The sequence below is a fragment of the Brachionichthys hirsutus genome, chromosome 7 (genome assembly GCF_040956055.1).
Source record: "Brachionichthys hirsutus isolate HB-005 chromosome 7, CSIRO-AGI_Bhir_v1, whole genome shotgun sequence".
Taxonomy (NCBI): domain Eukaryota; kingdom Metazoa; phylum Chordata; class Actinopteri; order Lophiiformes; family Brachionichthyidae; genus Brachionichthys; species Brachionichthys hirsutus.
This window is the reverse complement of record NC_090903.1, coordinates 1,906,628-1,932,048: the sequence shown is the minus strand read 5'-3', so window position 1 is coordinate 1,932,048 and position 25,421 is coordinate 1,906,628. Positions and strand designations below refer to the sequence as shown.

Below are 25,421 nucleotides of genomic sequence, written 5' to 3'. Positions count from 1 at the left end.
TGGCGATGGCGAGGGCTGCGAGTGTGGGGTGCGTATATTTCTTAGAAATAACGATTTCTGCCAAGTCACCGAGTAGACAAGAGATCGGAGATAAAGGGAACGTACAATCTAAGATGGACGACAGTCTATGTGATACTGCGACCCAGAAATCCTGGACGGGTGAGCACAACCATAGGGCATGGAAATAAGTGTCAGCAGTATTTTGTGAGCATTGAGAACAGATGTCAGATTCAGAGAAGCCCATTTTCTTCATCATATATTGAGTAATGTGTGTTCTATGAAGGATCTTATACTGGATGAGTTGAAGATTTCTGTGTTTTGTCATTTTAAATACATTTTCACAGATTTGTGTCCAAAAGTCATGATCTAGGGTTAGTGACAGATCCGTCTCCCATTTTGAGATGGGAAGAAGTAACGTATCTGTGCTTGAGAGGAGTTTATAAATCTTAGAAAGGGTCTTTTTAACTGTCGGGGAAATCTTTGTGACTTCCATAACAAATACAGGTGGCTGAGGCGGGCCCCGGAGCGTTGGAATTCTTTTCTTAATTGTATTCATTACCTGAAGATAGTAAAGGAAATTTCCGCTTCCGAGTTCATATTTTTGGAACAATTTTGTAGATGACATAAACGTATTGTCATGAAAGAGATGATGGAGTTGAGAGATTCCCTTCTGTTCCCACATACCTACATGGAAAGGTTGATTACTAGCCTGAAAGTCAGGGTTATTCCAGATTGGAGAGAACATGCAGGGTTCCAGTTTAGAATTTGTAACTTCTAACGCTTTCCACCAGGCGGACAAGGTGGAAGAAATCATCGGGTTTTTAAAACAATTATGCCGTTTAATGGTTGTTGTGATAAAGGGGAGATCTGCGAGTCTAATATCCTTGCAGTCCTTCTGTTCCAATTCTAACCAGTAATTAAAGTCTCTATTCGGGTGCATCCATAGTACAAGATATTGTAGCTGGTTAGCCAAGTAATAATTCATAAAATTTGGGGCTTCCAGGCCTCCTTTAGATTTACTCCTCTGAAGGGTAGATAGACTAATTCTTGCTTTTTTATTTTTCCAGTAGAATTTGGTGATGGCTGAATCCAACGACTGGAAGCAGTTGGAAGTTGGTTTAAATGGAATCATTGAAAATAAATAATTTATTTGTGGTAAAATTTTCATTTTGATGGTGGCTATTCTTCCCAAAAGGGATATCGGGAGGTCATTCCAACGCTTCAGATCACTGCTGATTTTATCCAGAAGTGGGGTGAAGTTTAATCGGGTTAACTCAGACAGTTTAGGTGAAATATTAATGCCCAGGTACTTTAAATTGCCCGTAGGAAAGGAGTAGTTTGGGTCCTGGTCTGCAGGGTTCCATGACTTTTCTGTAATGGGAAGTAATGTTGATTTTGTCCAATTGATGGAATAGTCTGAAAGTTGTGAAAATTTAGCTATCAACTTGAATACTTCCTGCAGCGAATCCGAGGGTTCTTGTAAATAAAGCAGGATGTCATCAGCATATAAATTGATTTTGTGTTCTGACACCGCAGTGTTGATTCCCTTAATCCCGTTATTTTGCCGCACTGCTGCTGCTAGGGGTTCAATAAATATTGCAAATAATAAAGGAGAGAGTGGGCAGCCCTGCCTGGTACCTCTCTGCAAGGTGAAGCTCTGTGAGGTAATACCGTTGGTGGTTACGGTCGCTTTGGGAGAGTTATATAATACTGACACCCAGTGAATAAATGACTCTCCAAACCCAAGCTTGTGTAGGACGGCAAAGAGGAAGGACCAGCTAACTTTATCAAAGGCTTTTTCTGCATCCAGCGATACAACCACTGCCTTTTTTCCAAGTCGCTGCGACATACTGATCAGATTTAGCAGTCTTCTAATATTGTTGGTGGAATGTCGACCTTTAATGAATCCTGTTTGGTCGCTGTGAATTACAGACGGGATCACTGTCTCCAGCCTGGATGCAAGTGCCTTTGCTATAATTTTGATGTCGGCGTTGATTAATGATAGAGGTCGGTAGCTTGAAGGGAGGGTGGGGTCTTTGTCCGGCTTCAGTAGAAGTTTAATTGCTGCTGTATTCATGTGGGGTCGTATATGACCATTGTTTTTCATTTCTGTCACTGATCTGAAGAATAACGGCGCTAACATGGTCCAGAAATGCTTCATAAATTCAGCCGGGAAGCCGTCCGGGCCTGGTGCTTTGCCGTTAGGCATACTATCTAGGGCGCTGTGGAGTTCATTTATAGACAGCGGAACTTCCAGAATGTTCTTATACTCTGTTGATAGTTGAGGCATATTCAGATTACTGAGAAATGCCTCAATATCCTCCGGGTTGGGTTTATTAGCTGCTGAATACAAGTTGTGGTAAAACGTGTAAAATATCTGATTGATTTCTTCTGGTGATTGCGTGCACTCACCATTTAACCCTTTAATTGCTGTTATGAGAGATCTTTCTCTGTTACGTTGGAGTTGATTCGCCAGAAACTTGCCTGATTTGTTATTATATTCAAAGTCGTTGTATCTCAATTGTTGTAATATGAACTCTGTTTTCTTTGATAATATATCATCTAGTTTTAGTTTTGTGTTTTGTAGTTCAGTCCACATTTGATTGCTTGAGTTCGCTGCGTAAGCATCGGTTAATAGTTTAATTTTCTCCTCTAATTCCTTTTCCAGTTCCTGTTTTTTTTTGTAAGAGGCATATGATATAATTTTACCTCTGATTACAGCTTTCCCTGCTTCCCAGAGTAAAGACGGAGATGAGTTTGGAGAGTCATTCATTTCCAGATAGTCTGCCCACTCTCTTCTTATGACCCTATCAAATTCTGCATCTTTAAGCAAAGAGGTGTTAAAGCGCCACGTCGACGGGGGTTTAAAGGTCGCTGCGATTTGTAAGGTAAGCGTGACCGGAGCATGATCGCTGATAATTATTGGATTAATTTTAGTAGAAATATTCTCAATCACAGAATTATTTGTGAGAAAATAATCAATTCTTGAGAATGAACGGTGCACAGAAGAAAAGAACGTGTATTCCCCCTTCATTGGATTTTTTAATCTCCAGCCGTCGCCAAGGCCAAAATCATCCATAATGTAGCGAGCGAAGAACCACACCGGAATCGAGCCTGTGTCAACAAGTGTCTTTATTGCGACACAGGACAACTTAACTTCAAAATGGATGCCACGCTGGGGTCTTTCCACGCAACCCCCCTCTCACTCCTGGTACCAACCGCCCACCCAGTCACTCCCATCATGCATTGCGCCTCACGTGATCTCGCGCGATCGCTACATAGCCCCCACCTGAGGGGTCAGACGCCCTCGGCGACCCCATCACCCAACACAAAGTCTCTTAAATACCCCGGCTGGCAACGGCGGCGAACAGGCCGTCTAGGATTGGCAGGAGCCGTGCCAGGCGGAGAGTCACAGGGGCCGGCGCACGGACTACCGCCACCACTCGCCTCACAAGCATCCGGGGCGAGGGGTCGGTACGGTGAGAGTCTGTCCTGGTGCAGCACCACCATGCGTCTCTTGCCGGACATCCGCACCCGATACACCACCTCAGACAAGCGGTCTATGATGTCACAGGGGCCTTGCCAGTGGCTGCGAAGCTTCGGAGAAATCCCCTTTTTGCGGACAGGGCAGTAGACCCACACCTTGTCCCCTGGCATGAAGGCCCGTCCTCTGCAACGGACGTCGTAGCCCCTCTTCTGCCGAACGCCAGAGTTCGCCTGGGCCTGGCGGGTGTAGTCGTGTACTACCAGCAGGCGCTCTCTCAGCCTGCGAAAATAGTCCATCTCCTGCCCCCCAGGGATTTCCGGCTCTGGCGGGGCACCAAACACCAAGTCCACCGGTGTCCGGAGCTCTCTCCCAAACATAAGAGCGGCAGGCGTGCACTGGCTGGACTCCTGAACAGCAGACCGATAGGACCACAGGACCAGCGGCAAGTGACGGTCCCAGTCTTTCTGGTGTTGACTGGTGAGGATGGCAAGCTGGGTGGCCAAGGTACGGTTAAACCGCTCCACCAGCCCATCACTTTGCGGGTGAAGCGGAGTTGTTCTGGTCTTACTCACCCCCAGCCGTCGGCAGACCTCCCCAAAGACCTGGGACTCGAAGTTCCGTCCCTGGTCACTGTGGAGCTTGTTAGGGACCCCGAAACGGGCGAACATCTCCTCCACCAGTCTTTCTGCGGTCGTAGCCGCGGTCTGGTCTGGGACCGCATACGCCTCTGGCCACTTTGTGAAGTAGTCCATGGCCACCAGAACATAGCGGTTGCCAGAGTTGGTGACTGGAAAGGGCCCCAGGATGTCCACTCCAACCCTCTCCATCGGGGCCCCCACCAGATACTGCTGTAGCGGGGCATGGGAGCGCTGGGTCGGTCCCTTCTGGGCCGTGCAGGCATCACAGCAGTGGACATGCAACTCCACCTCCCGCCGACAGTCAGGCCAGTAGAATCGCCTCCTGAGGCGGTTGAGGGTCTTGGCATTCCCGTAGTGTCCCGCCCCCACCGAACCGTGGACCGCCTGGAGAACTTGGGGCCGTAGGGCCCTTGGCACCAGCAGCTGCAGGAGGTCGTACCCTCGTCCTGGCGTTTGCCACCTCCGGTACATCACTCCGTCACGGACCACGAAGTTGCCCCACTGAGAGTGGTAAGCCTTCACTTCGGGCCCCAGGGCAGACACCTCGGCCCACTCAGGACGGCGTCCCGCCTCCAGCCAGCCCCCCACCAATGCAAGGGTCACATCAGCCTCCTGCTGCTGTTTCAGCTGCTCAGTGGTCAGCGGGAGCCATCCTTCTCCATCGTTGGAGGGGCTGGCGCTGGCCACGCTGAGTGTCATCTGGCTCCGTTCTTCCTGCCGCCGGCAGTAGCGACACTCTACCGCTGCACATGGACGCCGGGAGAGCGCATCAGCGTTGCCGTGAAGTCGCCCCCCCCGATGCTGGATGTTGAAGTCATATCCCTGGAGGACCTCCAGCCAGCGGGCCACCTGGTCTTCAGGGTTCTTAAAGTTCAGAAGCCAGGTGAGCGATGCGTGGCCAGTACGGAGCAGGAAGTGGCTCCCAAGCAGATACGGCCGGAACTGCCGCAGGGCCAGGACCACTGCCAGTAGTTCCCGACGGGTGACGCAGTAGTTCTTCTCTGCTCTGCTCAGCGCTCGACTGAAGTAGGCCACCACACGCTCTCCTTCTTCCCCCTGCTGGGAGAGGACAGCCCCGACGCCGACGTTGCTAGCGTCTGTGTCCACAATAAAGGGCAGCTGAGCATTGGGGTACGCCAACACTGGGGTTTCAGTGAGAGTTCTCTTGAGTTGGGCAAAGGCGGCTGCGCATTTGTCGTCCCAGTTGAACGGCTGGCCCTTGTTGGTGAGGCGGTGCAGTGGGTCGGCAATGGTGGCAAAGCCCTGGACGAACCGCCGGTAATACGAAGCCAGTCCCAGGAAGCTCCGCAGCTCATTGACATTGGCTGGGGTTGGCCATTCTTGAACTGCAGCCACCTTCGCTGGGTTAGTAGCCACACCACGAGCACTAACCACATGGCCCAAGAACTCCGTCTCCCTGGACAGCAGATGACATTTGGCAGGGTTCAGTCGCAACCCGGCCTGGCGAATGGCAGCAAAAACCTCACCTAGGTTGGCCAGGGCTCTGTCAAAGTCAGTGGCATGCACCAGCAGGTCATCAAGGTACACCACACAACGACTCCGCGGCACATCGGCCAGCACCCTCTCCATCAGCCGCTCAAACGTAGCTGGTGCATTGCAGAGTCCAAACGGCATGACACGGAACTGCCACAGCCCCTGGCCGATGGTAAAGGCAGTCTTTGGTCTTGCTTCGGGGGCCAGCTCCACCTGCCAATAGCCACTGCGGAGATCAAGGGAACTGAACCAGCTGGACCCAGCGATGTAGTCGAGGGCGTCATCGATGCGAGGGAGTGGGTAGGAGTCTTTCTTGGTGACTGCATTGAGGCGCCGGTAGTCTACGCAGAACCGCCAGGAGCCGTTCTTCTTCCTCACCAAGACAACCGGGGCAGCCCATGGACTATCTGATGGCTCGATCACACCAGCGGCAAGCATCTCACGGACCATTTCCTCCGCCGTCTGCCGTCTAGAAAAGGCCAGCCGATGAGGTCGTAGGCGAATGGGTTGAACATCACCCGTCTCAATGGTGTGCTGGACCAGGCCAGTCTGCTTACAGTCCTTATCTTTGGCAGCAAAAATGTCTTTGTAGCCATCAAGGAGGTGTTTCAACTGCTGGCGCTGCTGGGGATTTAGGCCATCGCTGCTGCGTAGCCATAGCTGGTATATGGCCTCGGTTGTCTCTGTAGATGGGGCAACAGTTGACTCTGTGGGCAGTTCTGGGGCAGGTTGGGGTTGTGCCAGTCTGCTGGGCCGCCGTTGAACTGAAGCTGATTGGTGGCGCCTCCTCGGTCGGTTCCCACTCTCTCGGCCAGCCTGGAGCTCCATGGGCTCTCCGCCAAGGGTGACAGCCTTCCCTACCACGTCGACCTGGGCTCCCCAGCGGTTCAGCAGGTCCAGGCCGATGATACACTGGTCCTGGATGTTGGCGAGCCAGAACTCATGGATCACCTCCTGGTCTCCGACCCTCACTGTCAGCCGCCTGCTCCCCCCCATGACAACCGTTTCCCCTGTCACTGTCATCAGCTTGGTGTCGGTCGGCGTCCACGCAGTGGAAGGTAAGGCGAGAGTGTCGGTGCCTACCAGGGAGATGGTGGACCCCGTGTCCATCAAGGCTTGGCAGGGCTGTCCATCAAGCCAGCAGTTCAGATACAGTCCTCTGGTATGGCCACAGCGGCCCACCAGCGTGCATCTACCTTGGAGGGGGTATGGAGGTCGGAGTGGCAGTCCCCTCATTGAGCCACTCCGCTGTCGTTTCCCGCCTGTCTGGCCTTTGGAGCAGGAGCAGGACAATCCTGTGCGATGTGACCGACCTCATCACACCGGTAGCAGCGGTCAGTTGAGCGGGGGGCCCGCTGGAAGCGCGGAGGTCTGCTTTGGAGCTGCAGTGGTGATGGTGTTGCTTCGGGCGCCCCCCCTTCCTCATAGTCAGCCATCCTGACATTTGGCTGTCGAGCAGGACCCCTCTGTGGTGCAGGCTGACTGGAGAGCACCGCCTCCGCCCGTTCAGCTTCATACAGTGCCTCGCTGAGGGACTTGGGCACGGCGAGGCGAACATGCTGGCGCAGTCTTTCAGGTGTGAGCCCCCGCAGGAAGGCATTGAGGGCCAGTTCACCTTGAACAGCTGCATCAAAATGTGGATAGCCCTGCTGGGCATACAGCTGCACGTCTGCGGCAAAGGTGCCCAGGTTCTCCCCTTCCTGGCGGTGTCGGCTGGCCAGCTGCTCTCTGCCCTGGTCAGTGAAAAGCCGCTGTCCAAACCGCCTGTGTAGTGCAGTTTTCAAGGTGCGGAGGTCCTGCTGCTCCGCCGGGGCGAGATCAAGGAGCACTTGCACCGCCTTCCCCTCCAACGTTAGGGCCAGGTGAACAGCGGCTTCTTCATCACTCCAGCCACTGTACGATGCTGCTAGTTGGACTTGGGCGAGGAAGGGCATTAGCGGCGTCATCCCATTGTATTTGGGCAGCTTGACTGACGTCTTGGAGTCTCTCCGGGCCACGAGGCGATGGCGCTCCTGCTCGGCCAGCAGGGGCGGTGGACGCCTTGGTGCGTCTGTTGTAGCGGCCTGCTCGGCCAGCAGGGGGCGCTGACGCGTCGGTGCATCTGCTGCGGCGGCCCGCTCGGCCAGCAGGGGGCGCTGACGCCTCGGTGCGTCTGCTGCGGCGGCCCAGTCGGCCAGCAGGGGTGGTGGACGCCTTGGTGCGTCGGTTGCAGCGGCCTGCTCAGCCAACAGGGGGCGCTGACGCCTCGGTGCATCTGCCGCTGCAGCCCGCTCGGCCAGCAGGGGGCGACAACGCCTCGGTGCGTCCGTTGCTGTGGCCCGCTCGGCCAGCAGGGGCAGCGGACGCCTCGGCGCGCTGGAGCCGTCAGGTAGCCGGTCCGTCCTCAGCATGGCTCTGACTGCTCGCTCGAGTTCGTTGATTTCCATCTCCATCCTTCTGGAAGTCGGAAATCCCACTTCTGACACCAATGTAGCGAGCGAAGAACCACACCGGAATCGAGCCTGTGTCAACAAGTGTCTTTATTGCGACACAGGACAACTTAACTTCAAAATGGATGCCACGCTGGGGTCTTTCCACGCAACCCCCCTCTCACTCCTGGTACCAACCGCCCACCCAGTCACTCCCATCATGCATTGCGCCTCACGTGATCTCGCGCGATCGCTACAATATATTCCAGTAGTACTTTGGCTGATTGTGAACGCCTCGTGTGTACTGTAGTACTGGAGCGATCTACTGATGGATTTAGAACTGTGTTGAAGTCTCCGCCGATGATGATAGTTGATTCTGCTGTTAGCTCGAGTAGCTGGGAGAACAATGTGTGGAAGAAGGCCGAATCATCACTATTAGGAGCGTACAGATTCACAATTGTGTATAATTTATTGAATACGGTTGCCTGAATAATAATGTATCGGCCCTCTGGATCCGTTACAGTGTTGTTTAACGTGAAGAGTAGTCTCTTGTGTATTAATATAGAGACTCCTCTTTGTCTGCTGTTATAGCAGGCAGAAAAAACTTGACTAAAATTTGTGTCTGTGAGTAATTTCTCTTCTGATTTTTGTAAATGGGTTTCTTGTAGGAGACAAATGTCTGCTTTTAATTTTGAGAGATGGTCTAAGATGTTGATTCTTTTTGCCTGAGAGCGAGCGCCACACACATTCCAAGATACCAAAATTAACTTAGACATACCGATGGTGAGCAGTCAGGTCTAAATGTGTGTATCTCTGTAAGCTGCTTACTATTCTCTGCATGTGATAAGTTAAAGTCAAGGTGTTGGATGGTTGGATAGCTGAGAGGGATATAAAGAGTCTTAAATGCGTGCACAGTAGAATCAAGAACACTGATACATAAACAAGTATAACAAACAAGTGATAGACATAGAGGGTGTGTGTGTGGGAAGAGGGGAGGGGTGAGTGAAAGGGAGGGGGAGACGTGAGGGGGGGGAGTGGATCTGAGGGGAGGGTTGGGACAAGAGGAATACATTAATTCCTAATAGCCCAGTGAGTTTTGGATCATTTGTTTCTCTATTTCACATATATACGGACATACACATATATAAATACATATACATACATACATAACCATCTACATATACACCAAAACATAGCTACACCTACACATATTGACGAGCATTATGTTAAAGCATAATCCTCATCCACATGAAAATGCCTCTAATTCTTAGCTGAATGGAATAATTACAGGTGTTTCTGACTCAGAATAGCCAGGGGGTGGTGGCAGGGTCTCGGTACAGCTGGTTGTCGATATATAGTTTATCCACAACCAGCGTAGCTCGTTTGCCCTTCTGCCTATTCTGCTTCATGATCGGATACAGTACCTTTCGCCGCTCGTTGATCTCTCTCGGGAACTGGTCATTCATCCCGAAAGAGGTTCCTTTAAGCTCCCGTCCTTTGCTCTTTAGCAGCACTTTATGTTTAAAGTGTTCAAATTTGGCGATAATAGGACGGGGCCTATCGCCTCTACGGGCTCCGAGGCGGTGGACGCGGTGAAAGGAGATTGTACTTACCGTCTCCGGGGGAATTTTCAGTGACGTCGTCATAAAGTTTTTAATTAAGGACTCTGGATTGTCCGCGGCGCTCTCTGAGATGCCTGAGAATATTAAATTGTCTTGCATACTGCGCGACTGAATGTCCAGGACTGTCTCTTTGAGCGTCTTATTTTCTGTTTTAATCTTCTCCATTTCGACTGACACAGTCGCAACGGAGGAGCGTAGCTCGATGTTCTCGCGCTGAAGCTCAGCCATCATACCATACGCGAGCTCCAAGCTAGCCTTCAAATCTTTAACGTCGGCGTGAAGCACGCCGAGGACGTCCAGTTTTTTATTAATGGAGTCCAGTACGCTAGTCGGAGCATCTCCGTTGCCGAGATCTTCCGTATCAGTAGCCGAGTCGGCCTTTCTTTTCTTGGAGGGATTATCGCCCGACGCGGATTCCTCCATGACGCAGCAGCTGGAATAATACTCGTCGATAAATACCTCGAGGTCCTCCACGCTGAGCGATAATCCAATCCGTCGATTAATAAAAGTAATCGAAAAGGGCGAATTATGCGATGGTGATGTCTAATATTATATTAGTTGCAGAAAGCCGTCATATATCCTATCCAAAAATCACACGGGAGGTCTCGCGCGATCACATCCGGTCCGACCGCGTCACATCCGTGTCAGCGTCTCCTGTGCGTGTGTGTGTGAAAACCTGTTGAGGTAATTCAAAGATGCAGGATAGAACACATGTTACAGAAATACAGCTGTTTTTTAGGGAGGGCATGATTTCTAACAAGCATTGACTTTTTTTATGTACCAACAGGTGGATGGAGAGGACAAGGAGGAGCAGCAGGAGGGACAGCAGGAGGAGGAAGAGGAGGGGGAAGAGGAGGAAGGGGACAAGCAGGAAGTCCAAGCGGAGTCCACCCCCAAAAAAAGGTTGAGGAAGACCCGCGGGGTTAAGAGGGGGCACCCTGGCAATAAGTCAGAGGTAATTCAAAGATGCAGGATAGAACACATGTTACAGAAATACAGATGTTTTTTAAGGAGGGCATGATTTCTAACAAGCATTGACTTTTTTTATGTACCAACAGGTGGATGGAGAAGACAAGGAGGAGGATGGGAGTGGAAAAATAGCCTCCAAAGTCCCTGTTAGTATGTCAACATTATGACCTGAAAGGTGATGTGATGAGTTTATTCAAAACTGATTTTGATTTTATTTGCCAACAGAGAACGATGACGTCGAGGGTTAATTTGACTCCATTAAAAATATCTCCCCTGAAAATGAGGGGCAACACCACCATGGGCTCCTCCAACCTGACGATACACGGCCTTCGGCAGCATTCAGTCCGTGCAGCTGCTGTGAAATAGGCAATGGAGAGGAAAAGAATGTTCCAATAGACACACAAATACACACACACACCTATACACACGCACATATACACACACGCACACAAACGTGTAAATAGTTGTGTTTTATTGCATGTGTATTTAAAGCCAAACTGTTTTTATTTGTTCTGATGTTGTGTGTTTTTCTAAAAGTTGTGTTTTATTGCATGCGTATTTAAAGTCAAACTGTTTTTATTTGTTCTGATGTTGTGTGTTTTTCTAAAAGTTGTGTTTTAATAAAAGTGTGATTTTCTAAGTTAGTTGGCTTCATACAAAATGCATGCCAGGTCAAAGGCTGAGTGAACAGACAGGCTTTACATGCAGGTCATGACACTGCAGGAACCAAACATGACTTTAGGTGTGTTCTACTATCTGTCAGGTATCCGTTGACACCAGGCACGACCTTCTGGGTGCCCGGAAAGTGACCCCACGGGCCCTAAAAGAAGCCCCCGCGCGGTGCACCTTTCTGAGCACAGATTTTAGCAGCGTCACAGCGTGCCCCTGTTTTGGAGGAAGGTTTCACTTTGCAAACGTCTACCAAGTCAAACTGCACATCAAACCGCATCAGCGGATCGAGGGGAATCCAATGTTAGCACTCCGGTGTCGCTACGACGTAGCCCGGCCGCACGGCGGGCATAAAACCGGAAGTCGGCTCAGGCTTTGGGCCTAGCGCTCTCCCAGGTCACCCCGCACTTTTAAAACGAGTACCGGGGAAAACAGCACATCAAACCACATCAACGGAACGAGACGAATCCGACGGTGGCAGTCACGTGTCTGTACGACAAGGCACGGCCGCGTGGCGGGGAAAAAAATGGAAGGTAGTATAGCGCGGGGTTTCAGCACGTGACCTCCCTCTGATTTCGGGGCCAAACGAGGCATCAGCTGACATCTGCTCGTCGAGCCGGATCCAGCGGTGCCAGTGTGCTTTCACGTGAGAGGGACAATGTCGACGTGCCCTCAAAATGTCTGTTTTCCCCTCAAATATGGCCTCCCACCACCTTTGACCTCGCTGCGCGCAGTCTGCATTTTGGGCCTCATTTGGCTTCCCATGCAGCTGCCGGCCTGGAAACAGCACCGGGGCATCTCCCTGAGGTGTAGAATCAGAATCTGGAGGAAGCGTGTCGCTGGCCCCTCCCACACCGGAAGTAGCCTTCCCTACGTGCCAGCGCCCCCAAACTCTGGATTCCGGTTCGGGGGCGTCAGCCGAGGGCCTCCTGAAACTTTCAAGTCGTTCGGTCCTACAGGGGCTGAGAGACGCGGCCCCAAAGGTTGCCAAATCCTGCCCAAAACAGCCCGCCACGGGCAAATCGCAAGGCCGAGAGAGGTCAAACCAGTGCACAACCACTCCACCTTCAGCAGAGAATAACATATAAAAAATTCAGCCCAATCGCTCCAGAGGAAAGAACGATCATAACCCTGGGATCCACCAAAAAATGCTGGCTGAGTCTCGTATGACCTGACACCATCCACAGGTGGCCGGTCGACCCGGGCACCGAAACTTTTCAAACACGTCCCCCAATTCTCATGCAGGGTACCCCAGGAACGCGTCCTGTCGATTTCAGCTGTCTGAGTGTCACGGTATGGGAGCTGCGGGCCCGACCCCACAGGGGTCATGTGTGAGGAAGCCTGGCGCGGGCCCTTCCAGTACGGGAAGGGCCCTTCGCAGAGGGCCAGCTCCACCAAACTCTGGATTCTGGTTCAGAGGCGGCAGACAAGGGCTCCCTGAAAGTTTGAACCCGGTCGGAGCAAAGGGGGCCGAGTTTAGCGGGTCCTGTGGGATGAAAAACTTCAAAGAGCAACGCCCCGCCACGGGCAAACGAAAAGGCCGGGAGGGGTCAAACCACCTCAGACCCGGTCTTCCTCAGGGGCAGAATAACATATTCAAATATCAGCCCAATCGCTCCAGAGGAAACAGAGGTGAGGCAGTGGGTCCACTGCGGGTTCACCTCTGACAAAGGTCACATGAAATGCATGACACGTGTGCCTGGAGTGATTGTGTGGACTGTCAGGTATCTGTTGACACCAGGCACGACCTTCTGGGTGCCCGGGAAGTGACCCCACGGGCCCCTAAATGAAGCCCCCGCGCAGTGCACCTTTCTGAGCACAGATACCGGACCAGGGGTTACGCTACCACAATACGCTATAGAAGACTTATCATAGTTAATCTTGGCACCTGAGGCCAAACAATACACATTTAAGATGTGCACTGCAGCCTCTAGACTTCCAACATCTCGCAGGAATAAATTTGTATCATCTGCGAACTGATAGACCTTGTGTTCAACTCCAGATGGTGAAAGAATACCCCTGACATCACTCCAAGAGGACAGAAGAGCAGCAAGAGGCTCGACAACAAGGCTGTACAAATACGCCGACAAAGGGCATCCCTGCCGAATCGAGCGGCGTACAGGAAACACCTCAGTCAATGACCCATTGCATTTCACTTTACTCACGGCCGAGTTACATAACAATCTCAACCAAGCCACAAAATTACACCCAAAACCCATCTTTCCCAACACGGCCCAAAGGAAGCTATGCTCCACCCTATCAAAAGCCTTATTAAAATCCACACTAACATGAATTCCCCCCGTTTCATGCATGAACCTCAACAAGTACTGGAATCAGAAATGTCCCTGCCCGGGACACTGTAGGCCTGCGTAGATGTTATCACAGTCCACCATTACCTTTTTAATTCTGCCTGCTAGTACTTTGGTTAATATCTTGTAGTCCACATTCAATAAACTTATCGGCCTATAATTCGCCAACTTATTCTTTTCTCCCTTCTTGAAAACCAGAGAAATGATGCCGAGACAAAATGAGTCTGAAACATTCCCCTCTTCCTCAATATCGCGGAAGAGTCGGAGGAGGATGGAGGCCAACCTGTGTGCAAAGCGCTTATAAAACTCATACGTGAGCCCATCCTCACCTGGACTCTTACCCGTATTCAGTGATGTGACAGCAGCCAACAACTCACTCATAGAGAGAGGCCCATCACAGGCCTTAGCATCAGCCGCCGACAAGCTGGCGCTTAGCGAATTAACTGCATTTTCCATGCAGCTCGAGGAAACGCCTTCCGAGTTAAACAAATCACTGTAATAGTCCCTGACAACCGTCAATAAGTCCCATGTATCCGAAAATTCATTGCCACTACTGTCAATCAGGGTTTCAATGAACATTTTGTTTTGTCTCGCTCTTTCCAAAGAGAAAAAGAACACCGTAGAGCGTTCACCCTTCACGGTGTACTGCGCCTTGGCACGTAACATTGCACCCTTACATTTACCAACTTCAATGTTTTCAAGACGCGCTTTAATTTCTAAATAATCAGGGTCCACTGGACCTCTTAACAAAGCTGACCCGCTTGAAATCTCGCGCAATCTACGTTTCAGATGCATTTCTTCAGAATTTAACAACCAGTTTTTCTGTTTGCCATAATTTATTGCCACTCGTTTCATCCTCCTCTTCGTCTCCGTCCACCAGTCTACAATGGAGTCAATTAAACCTATTTCTACATCAAAGGAGTCAAACAATCGCTCAAATTTTTTACAACAAGACTCGTCTTCCAACAAAGAATTATTCAAAATCCACAAGCCTCCCGTCCGTCTGTTCCTAGCAGGGCTAAAATCCATGCGCAACGGGGAATGGTCACTGAGCCCGGGCGCGTCATACACTGCAGAGGACGCTTGCCTCAAAAGGCCATCCGACATCACACAAAGATCAATTCGCGACTGTTTTAAAACACCAAGCACTACCTGTCTACGCGAGAAACCTCTTATAAAGATTGAGTGCTCTCCAACCCTCTACCATGCTAAACCTAGTCATTAGATCAAAGAGGGATGTACGTGAGACATCATCACGAAAGACGTTGTTAGCACTCAAATCATTTTTTGAAAGAACTACATTAAAGTCCCCAATAATTATCGTGTCCAAATTTATATACGTGGCAAGGGATATGAAAAAGTCCCTCTTCTCTGACATGTCATTGGGTGCATAAACATTAACAATCCTGAAGGTAAATGGTTCAGAAAAGTCCACAACGACGAAGGCCCCTCGGGGGTCTGCATGGATTAAGGTGGGTGTACCAAACATGCCAGGCTTCACTAGGACAGCTACTCCACGTGAGCGTGCAGTCCCCAGTGCGCAAAACACAGTGCCCAGGCCCATAGACTGCACCGTGCGCAAGTGAGATGGCTCCCACCAGGTCTCTTGAATGCACAACACACTCCAGTTCAGAGAGCAGAGCGCACTGTGCATCCTAACGGGGCTCCGCAGCCCCCCAGCATTAAGGGACACGAGGGAGAAAGCCACGGGAACAAATAAATAGAGGGGTAAATCTCGACCATCATCTGTGCTTTTTAACAGTCCCTTTCACAGCACCTTCATTCTGCCTTTTCTTAGATAGAAAGTCTGGCTCCATGGGTGACTCGGTCCCCAGTTCAGGCTTATTCGAGCCAGTTTGACCAGTGGAGGAATTGAGCTGATTAGAGACCGATTTAGCAGGAGCAGGAATAAGAGACTCTTCCCGGGATGAACGATGCAAAATGTATGCACCGCAACCCCTCGAAGCATCCCGCCCCCTGGATGTGCTCCGCCTCCTCACCGTACTCCCTCGCCGATGACCAGAGTTACCAGTCGGGGAGTGGCGTCTGATGAGCTCCTGAGACTGGTCTTGCACGACACGCTCATCTGGCCTAGGAGGCTGGGCTGCAGCTAGCGCCACCTCCCCCCTTTCAGAGGCAGGGTGTGGAAACAGCCCGCCACCCATCCTCCAATCGGGCTCGACCACCTCCACTGGGGCCTTAGAAGCAAGGTCCTCACGGGCCTCCTCCCTCCGGTTGGGAGTAGAGCCCAAGGCCCCCTCCTTTCCAGACGCCGCAGGATCTGACAAACCGAAGTTTGATGTTTCATCCATGGATTCCAGATCAGTTAAAGGCTCAACACTTGCTACAAAGGCAGCTGGTTTATTAGCTTCTGCCAGAGACCCATCACTATCCTCTGCAGCCTGCCCCTCATGTTCCAAATCTCCCTCCTGTCCCTCTACCAACCCGACCCCATCTGAAGCCACCTTGTCACATGCACACAAATGCTGGAAGGCCCTGCAGCTCCTGCACTTACGCGCCCTGGTTTCATTACATTCACGGGCATAGTGCCCCTGCGTGCCGCAGTTATTGCAAAGGAAGCCAGGACAGTCACGCAATATATGGTCAGGTTGCAGACACAACCTGCATACCCGCACCTGTCGGTCATGTATGACACAAAAATAGTCTGGGCCCGCGGCTGTTTTAAAGCGGACAGAGTATGGCAAAGATTGGACAGTGGTGTTGAACCTTACCCTCACGTACCGGGTCCCGTCCGCAACCGTATTACCTGGCCACATTTTCCGCCGCACCTCAGAGACCGCGGAGACTCCCCAGGAGAGGAGTTTCGCCTGAATCTCCACATCCTCGATGTAGGCAGGAAGCCCCATGAAGGACACAACCAGCTCGTCAATTGAGACGTCTCGGGCATGAACCCTGGCATCTCCCACCCGAAAGCTATCCATCAGCCGCTCCTTCGCCTTGGTGGAGGTGACTGTCATCTCATATTTCAGTTTGGTCATCTGCCTGCAGGCAATAATACGTCCACACACTTCCTTGGCAGCCCTAATCAAGATCAAGGGCACCATTTCCTCTACTCCTTCAATCTCTAGCAGAACAGTCAGATCCTTTTTATACAGACATTGCTTTTCACTCAACTTCAATCCATCCATTTCATTCAGTCCACGGTCCAAAGGCGTGGTCCTTGGGAGTGCAGAGGTCGAAGCCATTGTAATCAGTCCAGCTCAACAAACAATTCACTCACCCAAAACACTCCTCCACAGCTGGGGTGCTGGGAGGAGGAAACCACTCAAAAACCAGTGGAACCCAACTTGAATGACAAAAGAAACCAAAAGAAATGAGAAAACATGTACAAAATCCAAACACAGCTGCTCTCCCAAACACTTCCTCACGAGGCGACGCCAAATGGGCGTGGCCAGGCCAATGAGATTGGGCACTCCCAGGCAGGTATGGCCGTGAGCTGAATGACTATATAGAAAACATTGTGTTTATAGATTTATCACAATTTTCAACAACTTCAGCAACAAAGGCAACTTTCTTTAACCAGACAACTAAAACACATTTTTCCACAATCAGTCGTCAAGTCCTGATTTCCATGATCGCATTCATCCCAGGTAGATTTTTTTTCTTTAAATTCACAATTCTGACCAATTTAAAAGCTCACAGCACCTGGTACTCCAAGTGAGTCTCCTGCACATGTACTAACCAGGCCCGCGCCTGCTCGGCTTCCAAGACCTGATGAGATTGGGCACTCCCAGGCAGTTATGGCCGTGAGCTGAACGACTATATAGAAAACATGGTATTTATAGATTTATCACAATTTTCAACAACATCAGGAACAAATGCAACTTTCTTTAACCAGACAACTAAAACACATTTTTATACAATCAGTCGTCAAGTCCTGAATTCCATGATCGCATTCATCCCAGGTAGATTTTTTTTCTTTAAATTCAAAATTCTGACCAATTTAAAAGCTCACAGCACCTGGTATTCCAAGTGAGTCTCCTGCACATGTACTAACCAGGCCCATGCCTGCTTGGCTCCCAAGATCTGACGAGACTGGGCACTCCCAGGCAGGTATGGCTGTGGGCTGGAGTACGGTATAGAAAACATAGTATATATAGATTTGTCACAATTTTAAACAACTTCAGCAACAAAGGCAACTTTCTTTAACCAGACAACTAAAACACATTTTTCTACAATCAGTCGTCAAGTCCTGAATTCCATGATCGCATTCATCCCGGGAAGATTTTTTTCTTTAAATTCAAAATTCTGACCAATTTAAAAGCTCAAAGCACCTGGTATTCCAAGTGAGTCTCCTGCACATGTACTAACCAGGCCCATGCCTGCTTGGCTTCCAAGATCTGATGGGATTTGGCACTCCCAGGAAGGTATGGCCGTGAGCTGGAGTACAGTATAGAAAACATAGTATATATAGATTTGTCCAATTTTCAACAACTTCAGCTACAAATGCAACTTTCTTTAACCAGACAACTAAAACACATTTTTCAACAATCAGTTGTCAAGTCCTGAATTCCATGATCGCATTCACCCCAGGTAGATTTTTTTTCTGTCAATTCAAAATTCTGACCAATTTAAAAGCTCACAGCACCTGGTATTCCAAGTGAGTCTCCTGCACATGTACTAACCAGGCCCATGCCTGCTTGGCTTCCAAGATCCGATGAGACAGGGCACTCCCAGGTAGGTGTGGCTGTGAGCTGAATGCCTGTATAGAAAACATGGTATTTATAGATTTGTCCAATTTTCAACAACTTCAGCTACAAATGCAACTTTCTTTAACCAGACAACTAAAACACATTTTTCTACAATCAGTCGTCAAGTCCTGAATTCCATGATCGCATTCATCCCAGGTAGATTTTTTTTCTGTCAATTCAAAATTCTGACCAATTTAGAAGCTCACAGCACCTGGTATTCCAAGTGAGTCTCCTGCACATGTACTAACCAGGCCCACGCCTGCTTGGCTTCCAAGATCTGACGAGATTGGGCACTCCCAGGCGGGTACGGCCGTGAGCTGGAGTACAGTATAGAAAACATAGTATATATAGATTTGTCACAATTTTAAACAACTTCAGCAACAAAGGCAACTTTCTTTAACCAGACAACTAAAACACATTTTTCTACAATCAGTCGTCAAGTCCTGAATTCCATGATCGCATTCATCCCGGGAAGATTTTTTTCTTTAAATTCAAAATTCTGACCAATTTAAAAGCTCAAAGCACCTGGTATTCCAAGTGAGTCTCCTGCACATGTACTAACCAGGCCCATGCCTGCTTGGCTTCCAAGATCTGATGAGATTGGGCACTCCCAGGCAGGTGTGGCCGTGAGCTGGAGTACAGTATAGAAAACATAGTATATATAGATTTGTCACAATTTTAAACAACTTCAGCAACAAAGGCAACTTTCTTTAACCAGACAACTAAAACACATTTTTCTCCAATCAGTCGTCAAGTCCTGAATTCCATGATCGCATTCATCCCAGGAAGATTTTTTTCTTTAAATTCAAAATTCTGACCAACTTAAAAGCTCACAGCACCTGGTATTCCAAGTGAGTCTCCTGCACATGTACTAACCAGGCCCATGCCTGCTCGGCTTCCAAGATCTGACGAGATTGGGCACTCCCAGGCAGGCATGGCCGTGAGCTGAATGACTGTATAGAAAACATGGTATTTATAGATTTGTCCAATTTTCAACAACTTCAGCAACAAATGCAACTTTCTTTAACCAGACAACTAAAACACATTTTTCTACAATCAGTCGTCAAGTCCTGAATTCCATGATCGCACTCATCCCAGGTAGATTTTTTTTCTGTCAATTCAAAATTCTGACCAATTTAAAAGCTCACAGCAACTGGTATTCCAAGTGAGTCTCCTGCACATGTACTAACCAGGCCCATGCCTGCTTGGCTTCCAAGATCTGATGAGACAGGGCACTCCCAGGTAGGTGTGGCTGTGAGCTAAATGCCTACATAGAAAACATGGTATTTATAGATTTGTCCAATTTTCAACAACTTCAGCTACAAATGCAACTTTCTTTAACCAGACAACTAAAACACATTTTTCTACAATCAGTCGTCAAGTCCTGAATTCCATGATCGCATTCATCCCAGGTAAAAAAAAAATTCTGTCAATTCAAATTTCTGACCAACTTAAAAGCTCACAGCACCTGGTATTCCAAGTGAGTCTCCTGCACATGTACTAACCAGGCCCACGCCTGCTTGGCTTCCAAGATCTGACGAGATCGGGCACTCCCAGGCAGGTATGGCCGTGAGCTGGAGTACAGTATAGAAAACATAGTATATATAGATTTGTCACAATTTTAAACAACTTCAGCAACAAAGGCAACTTTCTTTAACCAGACAACTAAAACAAATTTTTCTACAATCAGTCGTTAAGTCCTGAATTCCATGATCGCATTCATCCCGGGAAGATTTTTTTCTTTAAATTCAAAATTCTGACCAATTTAAAAGCTCAAAGCACCTGGTATTCCAAGTGAGTCTCCTGCACATGTACTAACCAGGCCCATGCCTGCTTGGCTTCCAAGATCTGATGAGATTTGGCACTCCCAGGCAGGTGTGGCCATGAGCTGAATGCCTATATAGAAAACATGGTATTTATAGATTTGTCCAATTTTCAACAACTTCAGCTACAAATGCAACTTTCTTTAACCAGACAACTAAAACACATTTTTCTACAATCAGTCGTCAAGTCCTGAATTCCATGATCGCATTCATCCCAGGTAAAAAAAAATTCTGTCAATTCAAAATTCTGACCAATTTAAAAGCTCACAGCACCTGGTATTCCAAGTGAGTCTCCTGCACATGTACTAACCAGGCCCACGCCTGCTTGGCTTCCACGATCTGACGAGATTGGGCACTCCCAGGCAGGTATGGACGTGAGCTGGAGTACAGTATAGAAAACATAGTATATATAGATTTGTCACAATTTTAAACAACTTCAGCAACAAAGGCAACTTTCTTTAACCAGACAACTAAAACACATTTTTCTACAATCAGTCGTTAAGTCCTGAACTCCATGACCGCATTCATCCCGGGAAGATTTTTTTCTTTAAATTCAGAATTCTGACCAATTTGAAAGCTCAAAGCACCTGGTATTCCAAGTGAGTCTCCTGCACATGTACTAACCAGGCCCATGCCTGCTTGGCTTCCAAGATCTGGTGAGATCTGGCACTCCCAGGCAGGTGTGGCCATGAGCTGAATGCCTATATAGAAAACATGGTATTTATAGATTTGTCCAATTTTCAACAACTTCAGCTACAAATGCAACTTTCTTTAACCAGACAACTAAAACACATTTTTCTACAATCAGTCGTCAAGTCCTGAATTCCATAATCGCATTCATCCCAGGTGGATTTTTTTTCTTTAAATTGAAAATTCTGACCAATTTAAAAGCTCACAGCACCTGGTATTCCAAGTGAGTCTCCTGCACATGTACTAACCAGGCCCATGCCTGCTTGGCTTCCAAGATCCAATGAGATCGGGCACTCCCAGGTAGGTATGGCCGTGAGCCGAATGACTATATAGAAAACATGGTATTTATAGATTTATCACAATTTTCAACAACTTCAGCAACAAATGCAACTTTCTTTAACCAGACAACTAAAACACATTTTTCTACAATCAGTCGTCAAGTCCTGAATTCCATGATCACATTCATCCCAGGAAGATTTTTTTCTTTAAATTCAAAATTCTGACCAATTTAAAAGCTCACAGCACCTGGTATTCCAAGTGAGTCTCCTGCACACGTACTAACCAGGCCCATGCCTGCTTGGCTTCCAAGATCTGACGAGATTGGGCACTCCCAGGCAGGTATGGCCGTGAGCTGAATGACTATATAGAAAACATGGTATTTATAGATTTGTCCAATTTTCAACAACTTCAGCAACAAATGCAACTTTCTTTAACCAGACAACGAAAACACATTTTTCTACAATCAGTCGTCAAGTCCTGAATTCCATGATCGCACTCATCCCAGGTAGATTTTTTTTCTGTCAATTCAAAATTCTGACCAATTTAAAAGCTCACAGCAACTGGTATTCCAAGTGAGTCTCCTGCACGTGTACTACCCAGGCCCATGCCTGCTTGGCTTCCAAGATCTGATGAGACAGGGCACTCCCAGGTAGGTGTGGCTGTGAGCTGAATGCCTACATAGAAAACATGGTATTTATAGATTTGTCCAATTTTCAACAACTTCAGCTACAAATGCAACTTTCTTTAACCAGACAACTAAAACACATTTTTCTACAATCAGTCGTCAAGTCCTGAATTCCATGATCGCATTCATCCCAGGTAAAAAAAAATTCTGTCAATTCAAAATTCTGACCAATTTAAAAGCTCACAGCACCTGGTATTCCAAGTGAGTCTCCTGCACATGTACTAACCAGGCCCACGCCTGCTTGGCTTCCAAGATCTGACGAGATTGGGCACTCCCAGGCAGGTATGGCCGTGAGCTGGAGTACAGTATAGAAAACATAGTATATATAGATTTGTCACAATTTTAAACAACTTCAGCAACAAAGGCAACTTTCTTTAACCAGACAACTAAAACACATTTTTCTACAATCAGTCGTCAAGTCCTGAATTCCATGATCGCATTCATCCCAGGTAAAAAAAAATTCTGTCAATTCAAATTTCTGACCAATTTAAAAGCTCACAGCACCTGGTATTCCAAGTGAGTCTCCTGCACATGTACTAACCAGGCCCACGCCTGCTTGGCTTCCAAGATCTGACGAGATTGGGCACTCCCAGGCAGGTATGGCCGTGAGCTGGAGTACAGTATAGAAAACATAGTATATATAGATTTGTCACAATTTTAAACAACTTCAGCAACAAAGGCAACTTTCTTTAACCAGACAACTAAAACACATTTTTCTACAATCAGTCGTCAAGTCCTGAATTCCATGATCGCATTCATCCCGGGAAGATTTTTTTCTTTAAATTCAAAATTCTGACCAATTTAAAAGCTCACAGCACCTGGTATTCCAAGTGAGTCTCCTGCACATGTACCAACCAGGCCCACGCCTGCTTGGCTTCCAAGATCTGATGAGATTGGGCACTCCCAGGCAGGTATGGCCGTGAGCTGGAGTACAGTATAGAAAACATAGTATATATAGATTTGTCACAATTTTAAACAACTTCAGCAACAAAGGCAACTTTCTTTAACCAGACAACTAAAACACATTTTTCTACAATCAGTCGTCAAGTCCTGAATTCCATGATCGCATTCATCCCAGGTAGATTTTTTTTCTGTCAATTCAAAATTCTGACCAATTTAAAAGCTCAAAGCACCTGGCATTCCAAGTGAGTCTCCTGCACATGTCCTAACCAGGCCCATGCCTGCTTGGCTTCCAAGATCTGATGAGATTGGGCACTCCCAGGCAGGTGTGGCCGTGAGCTGGAGTACAGTATAGAAAACATAGTATATATAGATTTGTCACAATTTTAAACAACTTCAGCAACAAAGGCAACTTTCTTTAACCAGACAACTAAAACACATTTTTCTACAATCAGTCGTCAAGTCCTGAATTCCATGATCGCACTCATCCCAGGTAGATTTTTTTTCTGTCAATTCAAAATTCTGACCAATTTAAAAGCTCACAGCAACTGGCATTCCAAGTGAGTCTCCTGCACATGTACTAACCAGGCCCATGCCTGCTTGGCTTCCAAGATCTGATGAGACAGGGCACTCCCAGGTAGGTGTGGCTGTGAGCTGAATGCCTACATAGAAAACATGGTATTTATAGATTTGTCCAATTTTCAACAACTTCAGCTACAAATGCAACTTTCTTTAACCAGACAACTAAAACACATTTTTCTACAATCAGTCGTCAAGTCCTGAATTCCATGATCGCATTCATCCCAGGTAAAAAAAAATTCTGTCAATTCAAAATTCTGACCAATTTAAAAGCTCACATCACCTGGTATTCCAAGTGAGTCTCCTGCACATGTACTAACCAGGCCCACGCCTGCTTGGCTTCCAAGATCTGACGAGATTGGGCACTCCCAGGCAGGTATGGCCCTGAGCTGGAGTACAGTATAGAAAACATAGTATATATAGATTTGTCACAATTTTAAACAACTTCAGCAACAAAGGCAACTTTCTTTAACCAGACAACTAAAACACATTTTTCTACAATCAGTCGTCAAGTCCTGAATTCCATGATCGCATTCATCCCGGGAAGATTTTTTTCTTTAAATTCAAAATTCTGACCAATTTAAAAGCTCACAGCACCTGGTATTCCAAGTGAGTCCCCTGCACATGTACTAACCAGGCCCACGCCTGCTTGGCTTCCAAGATCTGACGAGATTGGGCACTCCCAGGCAGGTGTGGCCGTGAGCTGGAGTACAGTATAGAAAACATAGTATATATAGATTTGTCACAATTTTAAACAACTTCAGCAACAAAGGCAACTTTCTTTAACCAGACAACTAAAACACATTTTTCTACAATCAGTCATCAAGTCCTGAATTCCATGATCGCACTCATCCCAGGTAGATTTTTTTTCTTTAAATCCAAAATTCTGACCAATTTAAAAGCTCACAGCACCTGGTATTCCAAGCGAGTCTCCTGCACATGTATTGACCAGGCCCACACCTGCTTGGCTTCCAAGATTTGACGAGATTGGGCACTCCCAGGCAGGTATGGCCGTGAGCCGGAGCACAGTATAGAAAAAATAGTATATATAGATTTGTCAAAATTTTAAACAACTTCAGCAACAAAGGCAACTTTCTTTAACCAGACAACTAAAACACATTTTTCTACAATCAGTCGTCAAGTCCTGAATTCCATGATCGCATTCATCCCGGGAAGATTTTTTTCTTTAAATTCAAAATTCTGACCAATTTAAAAGCTCACAGCACCTGGTATTCCAAGTGAGTCCCCTGCACATGTACTAACCAGGCCCACGCCTGCTTGGCTTCCAAGATCTGACGAGATTGGGCACTCCCAGGCAGGTGTGGCCGTGAGCTGGAGTACAGTATAGAAAACATAGTATATATAGATTTGTCACAATTTTAAACAACTTCAGCAACAAAGGCAACTTTCTTTAACCAGACAACTAAAACACATTTTTCTACAATCAGTCATCAAGTCCTGAATTCCATGATCGCACTCATCCCAGGTAGATTTTTTTTCTTTAAATCCAAAATTCTGACCAATTTAAAAGCTCACAGCACCTGGTATTCCAAGCGAGTCTCCTGCACATGTATTGACCAGGCCCACACCTGCTTGGCTTCCAAGATTTGACGAGATTGGGCACTCCCAGGCAGGTATGGCCGTGAGCCGGAGCACAGTATAGAAAAAATAGTATATATAGATTTGTCAAAATTTTAAACAACTTCAGCAACAAAGGCAACTTTCTTTAACCAGACAACTAAAACAAATTTTTCTACAATCAGTCGTTAAGTCCTGAATTCCATGATCGCATTCATCCCGGGAAGATTTTTTTCTTTAAATTCAAAATTCTGACCAATTTAAAAGCTCAAAGCACCTGGTATTCCAAGTGAGTCTCCTGCACATGTACTAACCAGGCCCATGCCTGCTTGGCTTCCAAGATCTGATGAGATTTGGCACTCCCAGGCAGGTGTGGCCATGAGCTGAATGCCTATATAGAAAACATGGTATTTATAGATTTGTCCAATTTTCAACAACTTCAGCTACAAATGCAACTTTCTTTAACCAGACAACTAAAACACATTTTTCTACAATCAGTCGTCAAGTCCTGAATTCCATGATCGCATTCATCCCAGGTAAAAAAAAATTCTGTCAATTCAAAATTCTGACCAATTTAAA

The 25,421-nt window shown here is 47.8% G+C and overlaps 23 pseudogenes; all 23 read right to left on the bottom strand.

Annotated features, from left to right (window-relative positions):
* Positions 1 to 17,250: 17,250 nt before the first annotated feature.
* Positions 17,251 to 17,369, bottom strand: LOC137897447 (5S ribosomal RNA; annotated as a pseudogene).
* A 196-nt stretch (positions 17,370 to 17,565) lies between these two features.
* LOC137897126 (5S ribosomal RNA) lies at positions 17,566 to 17,684 on the bottom strand (annotated as a pseudogene).
* A 195-nt stretch (positions 17,685 to 17,879) lies between these two features.
* LOC137897270 (5S ribosomal RNA) lies at positions 17,880 to 17,998 on the bottom strand (annotated as a pseudogene).
* Positions 17,999 to 18,193: 195 nt separating this feature from the next.
* Positions 18,194 to 18,312, bottom strand: LOC137897412 (5S ribosomal RNA; annotated as a pseudogene).
* Positions 18,313 to 18,507: 195 nt separating this feature from the next.
* LOC137896498 (5S ribosomal RNA) lies at positions 18,508 to 18,626 on the bottom strand (annotated as a pseudogene).
* Positions 18,627 to 18,821: 195 nt separating this feature from the next.
* Positions 18,822 to 18,940, bottom strand: LOC137896827 (5S ribosomal RNA; annotated as a pseudogene).
* Positions 18,941 to 19,135: 195 nt separating this feature from the next.
* LOC137896900 (5S ribosomal RNA) lies at positions 19,136 to 19,254 on the bottom strand (annotated as a pseudogene).
* Positions 19,255 to 19,764: 510 nt separating this feature from the next.
* Positions 19,765 to 19,883, bottom strand: LOC137897661 (5S ribosomal RNA; annotated as a pseudogene).
* A 195-nt stretch (positions 19,884 to 20,078) lies between these two features.
* Positions 20,079 to 20,197, bottom strand: LOC137897166 (5S ribosomal RNA; annotated as a pseudogene).
* Positions 20,198 to 20,392: 195 nt separating this feature from the next.
* On the bottom strand, positions 20,393 to 20,511 carry LOC137897183 (5S ribosomal RNA; annotated as a pseudogene).
* Positions 20,512 to 20,706: 195 nt separating this feature from the next.
* On the bottom strand, positions 20,707 to 20,825 carry LOC137897428 (5S ribosomal RNA; annotated as a pseudogene).
* A 195-nt stretch (positions 20,826 to 21,020) lies between these two features.
* Positions 21,021 to 21,139, bottom strand: LOC137896944 (5S ribosomal RNA; annotated as a pseudogene).
* Positions 21,140 to 21,334: 195 nt separating this feature from the next.
* On the bottom strand, positions 21,335 to 21,453 carry LOC137896598 (5S ribosomal RNA; annotated as a pseudogene).
* Positions 21,454 to 21,962: 509 nt separating this feature from the next.
* LOC137896894 (5S ribosomal RNA) lies at positions 21,963 to 22,081 on the bottom strand (annotated as a pseudogene).
* A 196-nt stretch (positions 22,082 to 22,277) lies between these two features.
* LOC137896882 (5S ribosomal RNA) lies at positions 22,278 to 22,396 on the bottom strand (annotated as a pseudogene).
* A 195-nt stretch (positions 22,397 to 22,591) lies between these two features.
* LOC137897739 (5S ribosomal RNA) lies at positions 22,592 to 22,710 on the bottom strand (annotated as a pseudogene).
* A 196-nt stretch (positions 22,711 to 22,906) lies between these two features.
* LOC137897433 (5S ribosomal RNA) lies at positions 22,907 to 23,025 on the bottom strand (annotated as a pseudogene).
* A 510-nt stretch (positions 23,026 to 23,535) lies between these two features.
* LOC137897069 (5S ribosomal RNA) lies at positions 23,536 to 23,654 on the bottom strand (annotated as a pseudogene).
* A 195-nt stretch (positions 23,655 to 23,849) lies between these two features.
* On the bottom strand, positions 23,850 to 23,968 carry LOC137896356 (5S ribosomal RNA; annotated as a pseudogene).
* A 196-nt stretch (positions 23,969 to 24,164) lies between these two features.
* On the bottom strand, positions 24,165 to 24,283 carry LOC137897420 (5S ribosomal RNA; annotated as a pseudogene).
* Positions 24,284 to 24,478: 195 nt separating this feature from the next.
* LOC137896355 (5S ribosomal RNA) lies at positions 24,479 to 24,597 on the bottom strand (annotated as a pseudogene).
* Positions 24,598 to 24,793: 196 nt separating this feature from the next.
* On the bottom strand, positions 24,794 to 24,912 carry LOC137897419 (5S ribosomal RNA; annotated as a pseudogene).
* A 195-nt stretch (positions 24,913 to 25,107) lies between these two features.
* On the bottom strand, positions 25,108 to 25,226 carry LOC137897165 (5S ribosomal RNA; annotated as a pseudogene).
* Between the last annotated feature and the right edge of the window lie 195 nt (positions 25,227 to 25,421).